The sequence below is a fragment of the Struthio camelus genome, chromosome 3 (genome assembly GCF_040807025.1).
Source record: "Struthio camelus isolate bStrCam1 chromosome 3, bStrCam1.hap1, whole genome shotgun sequence".
In the NCBI taxonomy this organism is placed as follows: Eukaryota; Metazoa; Chordata; class Aves; order Struthioniformes; family Struthionidae; genus Struthio; species Struthio camelus.
In genome coordinates this window covers 63,985,089-63,997,223 of record NC_090944.1, presented here as the reverse complement: position 1 = coordinate 63,997,223, position 12,135 = coordinate 63,985,089, and the positions used below count along the sequence as shown (strand labels likewise).

General features: G+C 37.8%; 2 protein-coding genes across 6 annotated transcripts in view; one reads left to right on the top strand and one right to left on the bottom strand.

Annotated features, from left to right (window-relative positions):
• The window catches only part of NT5DC1 (5'-nucleotidase domain containing 1), a 158,062-nt gene that overhangs the window by 112,404 nt on the left and 33,523 nt on the right, over positions 1-12,135 (bottom strand). The gene's annotated exons all lie outside the window — the stretch shown is intronic.
• COL10A1 (collagen type X alpha 1 chain) overlaps positions 1-12,135 on the top strand; it is a 43,159-nt gene that overhangs the window by 15,157 nt on the left and 15,867 nt on the right. Inside the window, exon 1 of one of the 5 annotated variants that reach the window (XM_068938105.1) lies at positions 1,701-8,119. The exons of the other annotated variants lie outside the window; for them this stretch is intronic. The gene's annotated coding sequence lies outside the window, so the exon portion shown is untranslated. Of the gene's footprint in view, positions 1-1,700; positions 8,120-12,135 lie in introns of those variants that run through there. 5 annotated transcript variants of the gene reach the window in all.

Genomic DNA, 12,135 nt, shown 5'->3' with positions numbered 1-12,135 from the left:
TGTAATAGAAACCAAAGGTGTCCCCTATGGATTCACTGCTGCATAGCATACTGCTTAATATGTTATGCGTGTTTGTGACAAAAGTTAACATTTGCCACACACAGACTACCATATTTCTCAATTTACAGTTAAGAAGCTGTTCTGCTCAAAATCATTTAAGTACACACAATAGGATTTCCAGCCTCCTCGCTCATCCAAATCCAAAGCTGCTTTCCACTATGCATCCAAACTGCTGTGAGGACAAGGTTCCTGCCAATTTTCAATGCTGTGTTCTCTGGCATTTTGATGCAAATAGTTTGCTGCAAAAGAAAAAGTTCCTTTCCCTTTCCAAAAATATTCTTTTTCCACTCTTTGCATATTCTATAATGACACAACTATTTTTTTGCTGTAATTTGATAATTTAATTTTAGGTCAACAGAACTGGCAGTTCTATAAAATTCGTTAAACGCAGTGAAATGTCTCCACAGGCAGGTGCAATCAGACCGCTTACACCCTGGGCTGGCTGAATACAAAGCAGTTGCAGTCTGGAAGCAGGTTAGCTGCATTTGTATGGTTATCCCCTTGCTAATAGGATGGTCACGTACCTTCCAGTCAAAGCCAGTTTCACATCCAGCCACTGTCTGCAGAAGCAGAAGATCTTGCCTAGTGACAACAGTGTGGATGTGCCCAATGCGCTGCAAGGCCCAAATACAAAAAAGCAGGATTTGGTAGGTGTGGATGGCCAGAGGCATGAAATACAGCCTGAGGAGCTCACTTCTGTAAAGCTGCAATTGCCAGAGAAGAAAGTAACAACCCAACAGGGAAGCACAACTAATCTAATGGAGTCAACTAGAAATTACCACTGGAAGATGTGATATAGTACCTGTGGAGAGTTAATACTGACAGTAAGAGGAAAAGTACAACCTGCTCCCTCAGTCACAAATAGTACCAGTGTCCCAAATTTACTTGTGTGCATTCTGCAAGTCACAGTAGGGGTTTTATATCCACTCTTCTAGCTGAAAAAGGAGCTGTTTTGGTGGCTGTCAGAAGAACTTGCCAGACGCAAGTTCAGTCAAGCTTTTGTCAATAGAAACACTGTGAAATACTTCATGTAGGTCATAGAGGCTTTGGGCCTGCCAGTCTTGACAGTATTCCTTTGTTGACTCATATTTGCTACCACAGCTTTATTTCTACCTTAGCCTTTACCTTTTAAATTCATTTTTTTCAGCTTGAAAGATACACTTCAGTCTATTTTAGCAAGTTATTCTAATAGGAAACCTTTGAAAAGGGCAGGACTTTTGTCAATAAGGACAAAGTCAGGATCCAACAGGCTCTGCTTTCAAATGCAGGGGCTCAGTCTAGACATTTTCTCCAGTGGACAGTACAGTGTGTCATTCTACTTCCTGTCAATTGTAAAGGAGATGAGTTTTAGTGTACAGAGTCTTAAATAATTTTGAAACTATTTGTTATTTCTCTTTTGGGAACATCCCTGTTCTGAAACATAATGAATGAGTCAACTGAACTCCATACTTAAAAGCATTAATGAGTAATTCTCAAAAGATAATTACATTGTTTAAAACATTTTTTACTTTGTTTTCTAATGTTAGACCAAACATATAATTAAGGAAGATGTCCTGACAGAGAAAATAGATTTTTCAGAACAGTTGTGGCTTCTTATGCAGCTGTGGTGAGTGTCAGAGATCATCTGCTTGCTTTAGAAAGAAAAAAAAAGAAAATATTTGAAAAAGTAAAATTTTTGATGCATCTAAGGGTAAAGTCTCAAAAATAGCACAAAGACCTCCTCTTTCCCTCAGAAAAGAATCTTCTGCCTTCTTTACATTTGCAGACAAAATTTTTTAATATGATTTTTTAATATAATCTCAGAGATGTCCAATACTAGGTATATTCAGTCATTTAGAAGCATAACAGAACACCTAACGTAACACGTATTTCATGCATAAGCAGGTTGTTACTTGGCTTGATGAAGGAAACGCAAAAACTTTCCAGTGAGAAGAGAAGGATTTTTAAGTGGCAGAAAACAAAGGGGACAATTTTTTGAGAAAAAAAAAGCATTTAAGAAAGGATATTAGTTTAGGAAAAGGCAAAGCGATGACTCAAAACTGAAAGCAGGCTGGATGAAGGTAGCAGTTCAAGAGGAAAGGAAAGGAACAGGGGAAAGAGTGGAAGAGAAGATGGGCATGAGAAATACCAATGTAGGGTGGCACAGGAGGACAGACTCGAAAAGAATACCTTCATTACTTCATTCCAAATGCTAAACCATGCGATATTTAATTTGGAAATTAATATAAGAGTTTAGGCCTCAAGCTTTGAAAAGGCTATTTTCAATCCAATAGTGAAGTGCGTGAAGTTCTGAAGCTGTAGGCAAAAAATAAGGAAATGAAACCATAAATGACACTGTGCAAGAAAACAGCTGACAATACCTAGCAGTGATTAGTTTCTCTGTCTTTTTCTCTAACTGACAGTGATGGGGCAAGAGAGATGAAATACAGTTATTCCAACACAGGCCCTCAAACCAGGTTCAATGAGGTCAACTTTATCTGACTTCATCAGTTATCACCAGGAAGCTTGAATGCAATTTTATGTTTTAATTCAAGAGCTTGTTTCATTCTGTAATTCTGTTACTTCAGACGGCCAATGGTAATACCTTGCATTACTACACTTTATTTTTGATGCCACAGAAAGACAAATTCTAATGCAAAAAGTTAAGTTTTAGATTTTTTATAGTGATAATTAACATTTTTCAGATAGATTATCTTTTCTATCTTTTAAAAAAGGTTTAAAAAAGAAAGGATTTCCTGGTGAAAGGTGAAATTGATGAAAGAGATTACACTCACTGCGTTTTTTTAAAATGCTTTTTTTCCCCTGCGTGGGAGGTTGTATAAACTTAGATCCTGCCGGCACACTTAACTTTCTTGTGAGGGAGAAGCCATAGTGTACGGAGTTCACCATCTTCTGAGGTCTTGTTAAGCTCTGCACTCCACTAGTGATAATTTCCAGCAGCAGAGAAAGACATATGCACCAGTTTTGTATAGCTTTGCAGCTCTGTTCATCACGCATATGGGGCATAGCTGGTTACAAACCAAGCCAAGCAGCTATGTCTACCAGGTGGGTGAATAACTTGAGAAAAAAGCTGGGTACTGCATTACACATGAGTAAGCTGCCTATTCCTGTGCCTGTTCCTGATAGGGGACCACTACCTGACAAGTCTGACAACGTTATATCAAATCTTTGGGGTGTAAATGAGAAAAGTCTGATTTTTCCTATTTTTTTGGTTACAGTCATTGTTTTGAATACATGATCCAATTAATGTTTTAAATGCATCAAACAAAATGTAATTTTGGTGATGATATTAGTCCTTTCACTCTATTTTGGCAATTTAAATAGCAAGCTGGACAATGAATTCATAACGATTATCATGTAGTTGATGTCCTATGTAAGATGCATTCTGTGCTTATTCAGTGTGTACACAGGGAGGATTGTCAGGGAAGGTTGTTCAGTAACCAAGTTCCCATGCAGAGCACCCTAACAGAAATGTGATTGTTATATATGATAGTATATATATGGACGGTCGGAAATGGTCTACAGATAATGTGTCCAGGTTTATGCGCTTTCCCCAAATAAATCTGCTCTTGATGCCATCAACAGAATGGTGGACCACTAAGTGCATCACTGGGCATATCTACTTGGCATTTCTTGTGTTCTTACCCACTACAGAGGCTTCACTTTAGGCCACTCCAACAAAAAGCTAGTTACTTTCAGAGGACAAACAATTTAATCAATTGATCGTCCATACAGATGAGGACCAAAAAATGTCAGAAGATGTGCTCCAACATCACTCCCTCCTCTGCACACTGCATGCTTTATGGTTCCTACCATTACTTTTGTCTTGTTTGTTGAAAGAAAAGAGATAGGAATGATGTCAAGAGAGTCTCATAACACAAGTCTCTGTGGAGATGTATATGAAAAAGATCTTAATTGTTCTTTGGTTCTCTACTGCTTCCCACAGTGATGCAGAATGATTTTGAAACAGGTGATGATAGCATAACCTTCTAAACTAAGATTTGAAGAGGCCGCTGATGATATGTTACAGATGCTTAGCTTCTGCCAAATCAAATTAAGGCAATATAGGTTTGCAAAATTAAGTATTCCTTGCATACTAAAACTGCATTGCTTGATCCTGTAATACAGAATTCAACTTTAAAAGGAAAGAAAGAAAACTCTTGCCAAACATGCAAAAGATGTGATGACATATCATCTAGAGGGAGCTCCCCTCTGTTGTATGAAGGAGGAACTCTCATGAGGATCAACAGCCCTTTGTGAGGCAACCAGAGCAACCCACATGTAAATATAGGCTCAGATGGTATGTCCTTAAAGGATATGTTCTCATTTAAAATTTGGGCTTCGGGCAGAAACAGAAGCTACTGGGCAAGCTTCTTTGGCTTGCGTTATGAGAGTCGGAATGGATTGTTGTAACGATCCAGTCTGGCCTTAACTGCTGAGAATATTTAAAATTATGTGTCGCTTTAGGGAGAATAAGCTGGAGACATATGTCAAGACACTAGAGAATTAACTGGAAACCTGGTAGTAATTTCTCAAATAGCAAGAAGGCTCTTCATTCCCACTGAGTTTAAATCTAGTTGAAGAAAACAAGTGATGATAGAGCAACCGCAAGAAGAAACTTGAAATGAGTGGCATATTGTAAAACACCTGTAGTTTTTTTCCTTCTGGAGGAAGCTCCTGTCAAATTCAAGGATATAAACAGAAGAAAAATATCTCAAATTGCAAAGATGCCCTGACAAGGCAGACAGCATTCGTGGGCTGTCATCATAGCAGAACCTTTTCATTACAAGCCTGAGTCACTCTGCAACTTCTTGGAGCTAAGAGCCAAGAAGCAGGTTTTCATTTTTTTGTATATGTACAAGCAAACAGAGTGAGAAATGTAAAACTTGATTTTTATCCAGTATGGCTTGCGCTCACACTCAGATGACCTTCAGTTCTGCTGAATGGGCAAGATTCTACTTAAGACCAGCCAGACTGAAAATTCTGTTCTTAGACAGCATGAGAGGAAATTATGGTAATAAATAGAACTAGAAAACATAAAGTTTTCCCTTAAATTAGATAATGATTCCTTCTGAATCTCAGGATTGTTGGGTTTTGTTTCAGATTGCAGTTTTGTAGGAACACTTTATAAAGTGAGTCAATAGACAGCCCGATGTCTTCTGTGGTTTAATGCTAAAATATTGACTTTTGTGTATAGTGTTTCAGAAGGAAGGCTTAGATGGACTAGAACGTGACCTAACCTCTGCACTAGTTAAATTATTCTGTTTAAACCCTATGTCAATAGGGTAAGACAATTTGCAGTAAGAACAGCTTACACTACAGCAGTCTCTTGCTATCTAAAGATAGAGGCTGGCCAATTTCAAAACTATACTTTCCCTGATTAGGCATGAAAAGACTCACCATACTCAAGCAGTTCTTGCTTGATAATGCATGAGTAGCAAGAACTGATATAAAGAACGGCAATAAATTCTTTCATCCACGGCATGCTGAATGGCATAGATCAAGCACAGTAAAAAGTATAAAGAAGCAACAGACATATGGAGAAGCAGAGAACAGAGCTAAAGGTGTGGAAGATGGAAAGAAAGGTATAGAAAGAATCAGTGAAAGAGACTGACAAACATTCATTTCTAAAATTTATTGCTTACATGTTTTATGCATGAAATGCCTAGCACTAATCCTTCTAATTAGACGATAACTTTCCTCTCCATCTACGCCCACTTCCACCAGCCCATAAAGTCTTCAGGAAAAGAAACCTAGCAGCTCTAAAGAGACTGAAACCACATTTTTGAAGCGCTGTTGGAAATAGGATACTATGAAAAGAAAACATATTTCCTTTTTCGTTTCCTTACAGTTTGTCATTTTACCTTTTGCAAATTTTGGAAAACAACATTCAAGAACAGACAGGAGTACAGTAGAGGAATGGCAAAGGGGAGGTATTCTTAAAATGTATTATTCTTTTTTGATATTAGTCGTGTTTCACTAAGAAAAGCGAAAAACAAAACAAACTAACCACACAAAACCTCTTGTTACTGTAAAGTATATCAGAGTCTTCAAAACTAATAGATGAAAAATGAGCATGGATCATAGATATGATAGCACATAACTTTAAATGCGTTTTAAATGCTACTTCTGTATAACAGAACGGTCCTGAAATAAGGTCTTACACTTCACAGCCAGTGAAGTGACATTTGTATTCATGTGTCATTTCCCTTGACATTTGCTCCTTCTTGACTGGGCAGTGTAAGGAAAATACATCAGCATTTCCTGCGTGATGGGTGCTATATGGCAGTCCAGGACTTCCCAGATGACCATCTCACAGAGTAAGCCTGAGGTCCCCAGGAGAGGATCTATCATTTACTAACAAAATGATTACATAGCTTACACACTAAATAAAACCTTCCCAAAACATTCAGGTTTACTGCACACGAACACTGTGACTTCCCAGTAGGTAGGCAGCATGTTAAGAACTCAGGAGAAAGACTTCTTCAACTTGTGCTTCTTCAATGGCTTTGAACAAACAGTCCAAAGTAGTTTTCCATCACAAGAGATAGTAGTGATCACTACAGATGTAAGTGATCTTACCAGAGAAGGAGAGTTTAAAAAGATTAAGCTGCTAACTTGCTCCTTACCATTTCCTGTTCTTGAAGCTGTAGAAGTCAACTCTCAACTAAACTAGATCTTCAGAATTTTTCTCTCTCTGACCTTTTTGGAATTTTCATTCCCGAAAAAACAAGATTTTGAGTTTCCATTTAGCCCTATGTGGCAAATTCATAGATAATATTATTGCCACAACTTTTAACCAAATTCTTTAGAAACTACAAATTGCCTTCTTAGAGAAGATGAATCTTTACTGTGAGGTCTTCTCTCCACTTCTAAAAAATGATTCAGTATAAATGTAAAAATTCTAAAGCAGTTCCGGAAAGAACATGCTAGAAATATGTCCATCACACCCATTAAGTTTGCAAAACAGATGTTCCTATCTATGTCTATGCAATCTCAAAGTTTTTCTTTAGTTAGCATTTTTGGTTCCCAGAAATTGGAAAAGATATTACAACTATCCTATACTAATAGTTCTTTAGGTTGTCCTGAGACTGTTTCACAGGTCAAAGAAACTCAGCTCAGGATCATGCCAGCCTGCTAGCTCTCAATTTTCTAGTAATGTTGACACTCACTGCATGATTGGCCTAAATACAATTTCCGTTAAAGTACCGGCAAACTATTGGTATACAAACAGAAAAAAAAGCTATTCTAAATGGCATTAGTGTGTTCAGAGATAAAGTACTGCATAAAGGCCTTGAAGAGAAAAATCTGCCAGAAACTTAGCAGGGTTCACATCAAATATCCTGCGGACATCAGCACAGCCCAAGATGAAATCCAGCTCTGAAACCCAGTACAATTAATGCACACAGGACATACCAGAAAAGCTCTAGATTTAGACAGGTATAAAAAGGAACCAAGAGAAGAACATGCTACTAATGTTAATTTTACTTTTACTTGCTAATACTTAGGTAAGAAAACACATCCCACCGTCCTTTACAGAGGAGGTCTATATTCTGAAACAATAAGCTCTCTCTGAATGACCTAACATGCAGTCTTGATGACCTAATATTTCAAGGCATGAACTGACAAACAATGTTATGTTTAGGTTCTGAAAAAAGGAGGGTGTTTAAAGATACTCAGCTTTATATAAAAATATTTTAACATGGTAAATAAAACGGTTTCAATCTTGAAGCCAAACAGCAAATCTCATTCCTGTAACTTCTACTGAATTTGCAGTTGGAAATATATCTTCTGCACATAAAGAGCCTTTTTGACTCTACTGCATTCAAATCCAAAGCTTAAGTTCATTTTTCAATTATCCAAAAAGATTGAAGGAGAAGTACCACAAAGCAAAAATACACAAGCATACTCTACTTTGTATATTTACCTTTTTAAAAAGTTAACATACAGAATCACATTGTAAATACAAAGACAGAATTCTGCTTTGTTTCTAGCGCAGAACTGGATAACCAGAGAAGACACTCCAAGTAACGCTGAGTTGACTCTGCCAGATTTAATGGTAAATAATGTGATGGAACTAGTGTAAATAAAATGTATCAAGTGAGATGTAGATACCACTTCAAGTAACAACATTAATTTTAGCCCCAGTTTCCCAAATTTTCCTCTTCGTTTCTCCAATCCTTCAACTATTGAAAAAAAATTTACAGTAATAGGGTATGCTGTCTCAGAACCCTCAGGGTTTCTATACATCTTCCTTCATTTACTACTTGTTTACAGCCCCTCCTGGTATCACATGCTATTTCTTCCTCTTAAGATGTGGAGTGATACAAGTTCTCAAACCGGAACATACTATTTGTAGGTGGACAAATTCTTTCACTATTTGAATGCTCTGGAATATACTCTAGGGAAGACACTCATTGAAGTCACATCCCTCTTCATTTCTTCCTGAGATGAATCTATAAAGAACTCCAAGATATTTGGAGTTAGCTCCACTAAAAGAGGGATCTGCAGAGCACCATCCGAGATTTGCTTGCTCTTTACTATAGATCTTGATCCACTCTCATTTCCCTACGTTTCAGTGCTATAGCTTGCAATTATTAGTTATATTACCCAGCTAGGTAAAGTACATTAAAAAAATCCATTTTTAGCTCTAATCAGGAGTAAAGAACCGATTTGATTTGTATAATAGACTTCCTTTTTCAAGGTATTCTAAGGTTGATTTCAAGAGCTGCAGGGAACTAGCACTGCTACTATGCTTTACACTGCTATAAGAGTATAATATATAGCAAAATGAGTATACCTACAAATATCACTAAATTGCAATCATGGCATAAACAATCTCAGACTAGTTGTAGACACAGACTGCTCATAAGCATTCTTCCCACAGCAGCTTGGAGCGCAGTGCAGGCTAAGCATAAAGCATTTACCCTGCCTTTCTCTTTCGTTTTGTAGCAGCCTAGAGCTCAACACAGGTTGCAGCCAGACTGCTATGCAGAGTAAAGCTAGTTCAGCTTTTCAACACTAAGGTCCAACAGCCTGCACATAGACAAAAAGCCTGAGATTCAGGCCCAGATTAAGAGGACTACATGTCAGGTGATTTAAATAACAGCTCAGCTGCAACCAAACAATATTTGTTTCTCTTGAATATCTGTGTAACAAAGGTTTATGTTCACCTAGTAGACTGAACTACTTACAACTCTTTCTCATTTTATGAGAGTTTGATCAGGAAGCAGCTGCAATGATGACTAGGTAAAAACAAAATACACTGCAACTCCTGATGTTCCTTCCCCTTCTTATATATTTTACTACTAAAAAAAAAAACCCAAACTAAAAATCAGAGGTTATACACTTATTTTTTGAGAGAGATGTGGGATGTGGCATGAGATATCACAGACTTCAGACACCATAACCCGGACTATACGTGACACAGATAAATGACTCCTTCCCTTCCCCTGTGTCCAGTTTCCTATCTTATACGACCCTGTTTCTCACTCCCATTTCAAGGTCCTAACTCTTTATCCTGGTTATCATAGGTCAGTGGAAAACTTCTTCCACTTCATCATGTCAGATTATCCTCCTTGAAAGCTGGTATCAATCTTCTGCGGTAGCACACGGCCTTGGCAGCCGCTGCTGACAGCATAGCAGCCTCCTCCTTGCCTCCTGTTTAACAACAGGAGGCCCAGAAATGTTATCTTCATCTATGTCCCTGGCTAAGCTACCACCAAGGAGAAACTGTTTGGAGAACAAAAACTGAATATCTGTTGCAGACCACACAGAAGGAAATGGCTCATTGGTTAATGAATCTATTCTGGGACCTGAGAATTGTGGATTCACTTCCCTATGTCTCAACCTCTGTGATCTTGCGTAAACCCGTCGGAGCTTAAACACATTCAGACTACAGCACATGAACGACATAAAATCGAAGCAGCCTTTACCTTTCCACAGATCTATTCCTTAACTGTGACAATTAAAAAGTCAAAGGTACAATCAAGTTACCGTGAATATCCAAAAAGGTTTAAGGACTTCAGTGGATCTTACGTACCTAAATAGAGGAGTGCCATACGCAAAATCTCAAAGGACTTCACATCTGCCAGTGAAGTCATACGCTACTTCTGCATGCAGCAGAAATACATCACTCTTAAGCTCTTATCTGTTAACTCCGCGGAGATCCTTGCTCACCTGCCAATTATTAGATGACATCCAACATCGCCTCTAGCAAGAGTTCAATTTTTATTTATTTTTCACCATCTACCACAGCAACAACAGTGTCAGTAAGCGTCACTGTTGGAAGCAAGCTGGCAGATTGGTGAGGTTATGTATCATTAGTTTAAGAGTCCATACTTTCCCCTGGAATCTGGATCAATTTCTCTATCATCAGTTTGGGAAATATTTACCTGTTCCACATAAAAAGAAAAAAAAAAGAATATTTAATGATTATCTTTCAATCCTCAAATCTTTTAATGCAAGAGCATTTTCGTTAAAGTACTTTAAAAAATTCATCTTTCCCGTTCATGTTATTTTTTGCCTATGAAATGCAAGAGACATTGAAGGTTGTGCATTGGAGTCAGGTAACATGACATGTGTTACCTGTAAGACTTTGTAGCCTTTATGCATGTTGCATAATAATAAAAGCAGCCTCTTCACCAGCACTTTTCCTTATTACAAATGGGTAGTTCTGACTCTCTCCTTTATTACAAGGTAATGCCTGTAACAGTCCAGTCTCAGCTGAATGAAATTAAAAACTGTCCTATTAATAATCATAATGAACGCCATTAGGCTCCATCCACTCAAGCATATTTTGCATAAGTAAAACAATATACCAGGTTTGTGTGTAACCACTAACTGAACTTTCCTACATTTCAATTTAAATAAATGATGAGGAAATAGCAATATTTAACATAACTGACATTGTTAAAAAAAACAACAACTTATTTTTAAAGTGAAGTCAGGCAACTTTTATTTGTTCTGGCTGTAAAAGTCTGGATTTTTTTCCCACCTTTGGCACCTGTTTTTAAACATGAAGGTTTAAAAACAACTCTGTGCCAACTGTCCAAACCGCAGCAGGTAGTAAGGTCAATGAATGGGACTATTCAGCAGGCTGGCTACTTGCTCCAGTGGGTAGACATAAAAAAGCAGCTCAGTTATACCTATTTTTTGCCAACTATTTGGAAGATTCCCCTAATTATGGGATACCTGAGGAATTTGCTTGAACTTTTTCACCTTTGAGAAAGTAGGGGTGGTTCTCACCCCTCTTTTAGCTTGGCTTCTTACTTTATTCACTGTGTTCCAGGGGAGTCTGAGAGAAACCTCAAGTCTAGCAGGCACGGAGGTGGAATAAGATAATAGACAGTCTGGTAAAAATCAGAGAAAAACAGAGCATGAAACAAGCAAAATATGAGAATTCAACCCTTCCCCTCCACCAAGGAAAACACATTACTTCTTTGCATTTTTACGTTTTTATGTGAATGCTGTTTTTGCTCTTATGAATCAGGTTTGGTAACAGTGGGGTGAAAAATTAGACTAGAAGATTAGGAACTTTAGAAAATTAATAAGAAAGAAAGAACACTTAGGGTAATTTTTCAAGACTAATTACATATTTCAGGGGCTTTGAATCATTTGACACATCCTGTGAAATGACCTAGACTTACGGAAAAGAAATCTCGCTTCCTCCAACACTCCCAGGAAAGTTTGATGCCATTTTAGTCAAAATCAAATTCTTACTGATTCAGCTTGCAGAAAAGCTTCATAAACTGTTGTATTGACATAGCTGACAGTGCAGTCAACAGCAGGGAGAAGGCTGAAAATTAGCATCTCTAGGCAGAAGCAGTGGGAAAACCCCTTTATCTGGCCATGTTAAGCAGCTTCATAAATAGTTATCTAAGACCCTCTCATCAGAAACCTGAGTCAAATTTTCATATTTGCTTAAGTGATATAGAGCTCAGGCCCTTTTGAAAATTTGATCTTTTCCCAGCTTGTGAACAAGGTTAACTGGATTGTCCTTTCCACTGCTCCCCTCCATCAGAAAGATGCAAATCTTGCCAGTACCTGCATGATTCGACTTTAAAACAGATTTAT